Raw genomic sequence first — 5,677 nt, forward strand, 5'->3', positions numbered from 1 at the left:
GGCCTATGCAAACGAGCCTGTACAGGACTCAACCTGTTAACACAAATACGTTCAAGTGTTGAAAACCATGTCAACCAAACCATTGATGATGACATTGGTGTAGATGGTGGGCCAATTTATTTACTTAAATATTTGTTTTGTTCTAATAACACTCCAGTATAATTAAGACATACAGCATAGAGAAAAAGCCAGAGCAGCAATGATTGTGTGATAATTGGCAAATGGTCACATGTAACGGATGAAAGCCGTCCACTTGTTAATTTACCTAAGTTAGGGTTTTTATTCTAACTGTCCATGTAAATGTAAAAATAGTAGAAAATTACACGCCTGTCCTGTCGTGTCATCGTGACTTAATCATAATTGCCGCTGTTATAGAGTAAAATACAGCGATGCCAGAAATCTGCCAAAACATACCCTGCAATTATCACAGCTCTGGTGAAACCCATTGTCCAGATAACCTTGATGCTCAGGACTGATATCGTCGGCCTTCAAAAGTCCTGGGTCACAGAGGTATACGCTGATCCTACCATTGGATGGTGATCCTTCGTGAACAGGATAAAAGGATTGTAAACTCATTCCCTGTGTACAATGTAGTATCCAAGAATACACTGGACAAATGGACATTCATTCACAGCTGCCCTGTATGGCTTGGAAAGGCAGTTTTGTATCATCAACATTTTATTTCATGCTTCCAGAATATTTGTCTAATTGCCTGGAAAAACTCTCATTTTATATGTTGTGACTTATTTTCACTGTTAAATGTATGATCAGGTCCATTTCACATGTGCATGTACTTCCGAGTATATAATGAAACGCTCTACACCGTGCCAGAGGAAATAGTGGAATTGACGCTAAACCAAACTTTACTTAGTGTTGGCCGCGTATTACATTCACACCCAGAAAAATCATTTACGCATTTGTAATGATAAGTGTCACTGGACAGGACACGGTTTTAATTTAGAGTAAATGGAACACGCAAGAGGTCCAAGACAAAGTCGATAGGACCAATCCTCTCTGTATGACGGTACGTAAAATAACCCTGCCAGCCACCGTTTACGTCACCAGCGTACCGTATCTGCGCTAACAAAGTCGATTTAGTGGAATTTTCGCTTGTAGGAACTTCATCGCCCGCGAAATGCGCGGAGGATATTCGCAGCATGGTGGCAGACACACTATGCGGGTTTTTACGTTGATCGTGGTGAGAAGGTATGTCAGGTGACCTAGTAAACCATGAGACACAAACAAAATTTCACAGTTCAACTCATTTCCGTGTTGCTTGATCTGTCAGCTCGATCGTCTCGATGGGTGAAATTAGTTCGAGCGGAAACGCTAGGCGGGCAGAATGAAATCGCCAACCTTTCTTCTCTGGTATCTGAGATGTTTGAAACAAGGGAATTTCGCCCTCGCCGGCGCGGACACACTTGGCGGATTTTTAGAAATTACAAAATACGCCTGTATGAGCGGAAAAATCAGTCTAGTGTATCTCAGGCTTTACTATCCGTGGGCCTGCGATGGTAGCTGCTTTTCTAGGGGCTGTCGATCTTGCCCAGTGGTCACACGTGGTTGCCCTGGTCGCTGCCGGTCTATGGTATGCCTGCTGAAATCGCTGGTTCAGCCTTGTGATGCTACTGTCGTGACAGCCAATACTTGCTCCTATGGCCCTAGTAGTCAACCCAACTTAATGTAAGGCAATGACGTGCTACCGTTCTTCAGGCGTCAATCGCGGCATGGCTTCCTCGATGGTATTCTGCTGCTACGACAATTATGCAGATGGCATTTGAATGCTTTCCCTTCATACCCCAGTTCTGCTCCCATAAGTAATGATACTTCGAATCTTTCGTGCTTTTCAGGAGTAAAACTAATTTTTCATTTCTGTTCACTGTCGCGATTTGGTGACCACTCATACAAATGCTGTCAAACCTGACAACCTCTTCGGATCTTTCGTGATGTCTAACCATGGAGATTTTAGTTGTTATTCACAAACTATCATGATGTTTTCCCGGATTTATGCTGGTGCGCTTTAAAAGCGGGTCAGTATATTAAACACCACCTCGCCATTACTTACGTGTAAACTATAACACTAAAGCTTGTTGGTTAACTACTCTGTTCACTGTCTGTAAATACTATTACTTCAACGTATTGTATTGATAAACCAGGTGCTTAGGGTATCTACTTCCGACAATTTAATTTCTTTCTAATATAATTTAAATCTATACGTAATGGCAACAGCTTGGGTACTTTTACTTTGGTGAATATGTACTCACCAAGAATTACGTACTTCACACCTTGTGCTAAATAAACACCACAGCTTGCTCCGTAACGTGGCGTAAATATGTGATTTTTGGACGTCAAAGCTTCATATTCAGGTGAGCTCTGCAAAAAAAAAATGGTGTATGTAATTAAATTTAAATAATTAAATATATAAATAAATGCATTTTTTTCCCTATAGGCTTGAATGTATATTTAATGTATATTCTATCCTGAAACAATGGCGACCAGATTTACACATCCGAATGTTAGCAAAAAAAAAAAGAAGACAACATTTAAATACAAACTAGTATAAATATATTCACGTGTGTGGAGTATTTTTTAAAAAATGTTAATTTGTCCACAAATATTCTTTAAGAGTGCATTTTATATATTTATTATTTGATTGACTACGGCGTACTTAGAAGAATTTCAGTTATACGACGGCCGCCATACTTCAGTTATACGACGGCCGCCAGCATTATGATGGGAAGAAACGGGGCAGAGCCCGCCGGAAACCCCAGACCATCCACTTGTTCCTGGGAAGCTTTCCCACGTACGGTCGAAGAGGAAGCCGAGAGTGGATTTAAACAGCTATATAGAGTCAATGTTTTTAATATCCTAAGAAAAATTATTCCATTGCGTTGATGCTCTTAACTTAACAAAATATGTTGCATTATTCGAAAAAAGTGAAGTTCAATGAAAATTGTGTTAACATTATCGTAGGTGTAGTTAATAATGGGGATTTCTAGTGGAAAAAGCTGTGGAAAGTGATGCGCTAAACGGTGTGGGTGGTGCATAGCTTATCGCCAAACAGGAGACAAGAATAACGATTTAATTTGGTCAGAGAACTAATCTTCAGAGACTTCAAGAGATGCGAAGTGTGCTTTGGCCTGTGTAGAAAGGAAATGTAGGACTTAAAAAGGCATGGTTTTACCTTCTCTGGTCTACCGTAAGGCTGTGTGGAATATTTTAATTAAAGTCGAAGGAAAAATGATACAAATATCGTGTTAACAACGTCACTGATATAAGATATGACAACGACACGTTCACGACGACTTCAGAACAATCATGAAACCTAATTTCTTCTTATTACCGCCATATTGTCTATCTGGCCCCGTAATCACTAAGAGATCTTAGACTTAGGCCAAAATTTAAATCACTTTAAAAATTGTTTTTTGTAATGTAACGATGTCAAAATACTGTTTGACAAGGTAGATTTTGCATATATTATTTGCACAACAAATCATAGCTAACAAAAAAAAAATCTGCAAAGAACGTCCCAAATTTTAATGACTTAACTATAAGACTGGTTTGTGATATCGGGACTGGTGCGAAATTTATGCCAAAAGTAACTATAAAGGTGTCTGGGCAATTTATATAGGCCTCTTAATGAATTAGTGGGCGGTGCCTTCTGACCTTGTAAACACGAGTTGTGTTGATGTCATACCGGCGCTCAGAATAGCCATAACTGTTAGGATCGCCCTGTTCTATTATCACATTTCCAGTGGCAACAACCTCAAGAACTGGAAACAGAAGAAGCGGAAGAAATATTTTAAAGCATCATGGATCACACTGAAAAATAAAAGTAGCCTGAAGAAAAAGACAAACTTTAACACTGAGACACAAGTGAGTATCTATTTCAAAATGATATCGATGTGTGTCTAATATATCATTAGGATTTTCACGTTGCATGCCACAGTACATAATCTCCTGTCAGAAGTCGAGTTGTTGGTATAACCCCTTCCCGAAAGTGATTTACCTCCCGCTGAATCACTACCGCTTTTCTTCGTTGGAGGCGCGATTATTTTCTCTGGCTAGTACAAGTGGATCGTTTGACAGTTCCACTGCATCAACTTTCAGAATGACTTACACGAATATTTTGCGCTTCACCATGAGAATAGCTTATTCTTGTGTTGTACACTGTCACAATACTGCTGGAAAAGTTGTCAGTGAGCGACCAGTTAGCATGCATCGCTTTCCAGTAAAATCCTGAAGTTCGGCGTATATGGATATTACGTGTTAGCAGACAAAATTGGCAAACAACGGATAACACCAGAATTTGTTCTGTACATTTCGTTGGTCAGTCAAGACCACGAGAGGAAAACCCAAAGCCAACCATATTTCCTCATAAGTTTTATGCTTTGCGTAAGGTATGTGCCGGTGTACAACTTTTATTTACGTTTATACATATTTGACAATGTTTATTGCCACTTGAAAATTTATAGAACCTTTTTGTGTTTGCTGTTCGAATAATTCCCACGTGCATTAATTTAATCGAAAATTACCAGTTTGTAGATGTTAAAATAAATACATCATTTGGGAAACTGTGGTTTATTTCTGTTTATTTTTATTACAGCTTAGTGATGTTATGGATTCCAGAGTAAAGAAAACTCAGGTCCTGTTCTAGAAAATAAGGACAGTGAACCAGTGAATTTCTGTACCGGTAACATGTTAGTAACATGCTAGTTGACATATCTGTACATCTTCATGACTATTTTGGCGAGGTAGGGGTATATTTAACAGCATGTGACATGGGTATGATGCATGATCTATGCAGACAATAGCATATTTCAGTCATAATTCTGCTAACTTTAGAGCTTAGTAGATTGTCAGGTGATCATCGATTTGTTAACAAGACTGATTTGTTTGCTTAATCACAGACACAAGTCTTTCTCAACACGGCATTTTACATACATGTTTTGTGTAAAACCCTCAAGTTAATACATTCTGTTAATTGTCAGCATGCTGAACATCAACGTCTAAACAAAAGGAGTGGGTTTCTGACACCCCAACACTTTTGTCAATGAATTGATGTTTATAACTGTGACAATCAACATCAGGAAGTATTCCTGCTGGGACCACACTGAGCTTGGTTAACATCTATATGATAAAGCCGTGGTTTATGGAAGCCTCAGGTGTAATATTAAAATCTCCTTATGTGGATTATGCTGTGTTGGCCCTCAAGATTTATACACATCTTTCATAAGGCGTGATCGGAGTAGACACAACAACAAATAAAATTGAACACAAATCAATCCCAGTATGTGATTATGTAACATTATGCTAAAAACAGTCAGTAATCACATACTGGGATGTAGAAAACTAGATATGCAGATTTTTAAACTAAAGTGATATTTAATGTCTTTTTAATGAAAGTAGTTCATTATTTAAAAAAAAGTTGATAATTTGATGCTTTCTTGTTCCAATTTTTATTCTTATGTTTCTTTATTTTGTAGTATGATTGTTCACATCTGAGTACGCATAGGAATTCTGAGAGCCAGACCAAACCTGACCCTACTGGTACCGTGACACAGACAGCGAAGTTGTGTGTACCATTTACTGCTACCAGTGAAACAGAAACTCCAAAATGTGTGACTGCCGAGTTTGGAGTTCAGGTAAATCTGCCGTGTTCAGCTGTGGAGGATCT

General features: G+C 38.7%; 1 long non-coding RNA gene across 1 annotated transcript; it reads right to left on the reverse strand.

Moving 5' to 3' along the window:
* Positions 1-412: 412 nt before the first annotated feature.
* On the reverse strand, positions 413-3,774 carry LOC135462672 (uncharacterized). The gene is made up of 3 exons (XR_010443467.1): positions 3,667-3,774; positions 2,265-2,373; positions 413-542 (listed from the first exon to the last, which is right to left on the reverse strand). It is a non-coding gene; the product is annotated as an uncharacterized LOC135462672 (long non-coding RNA).
* Between the last annotated feature and the right edge of the window lie 1,903 nt (positions 3,775-5,677).

The sequence above is a fragment of the Liolophura sinensis genome, chromosome 2 (assembly GCF_032854445.1).
Source record: "Liolophura sinensis isolate JHLJ2023 chromosome 2, CUHK_Ljap_v2, whole genome shotgun sequence".
Taxonomy (NCBI): Eukaryota; Metazoa; Mollusca; class Polyplacophora; order Chitonida; family Chitonidae; genus Liolophura; species Liolophura sinensis.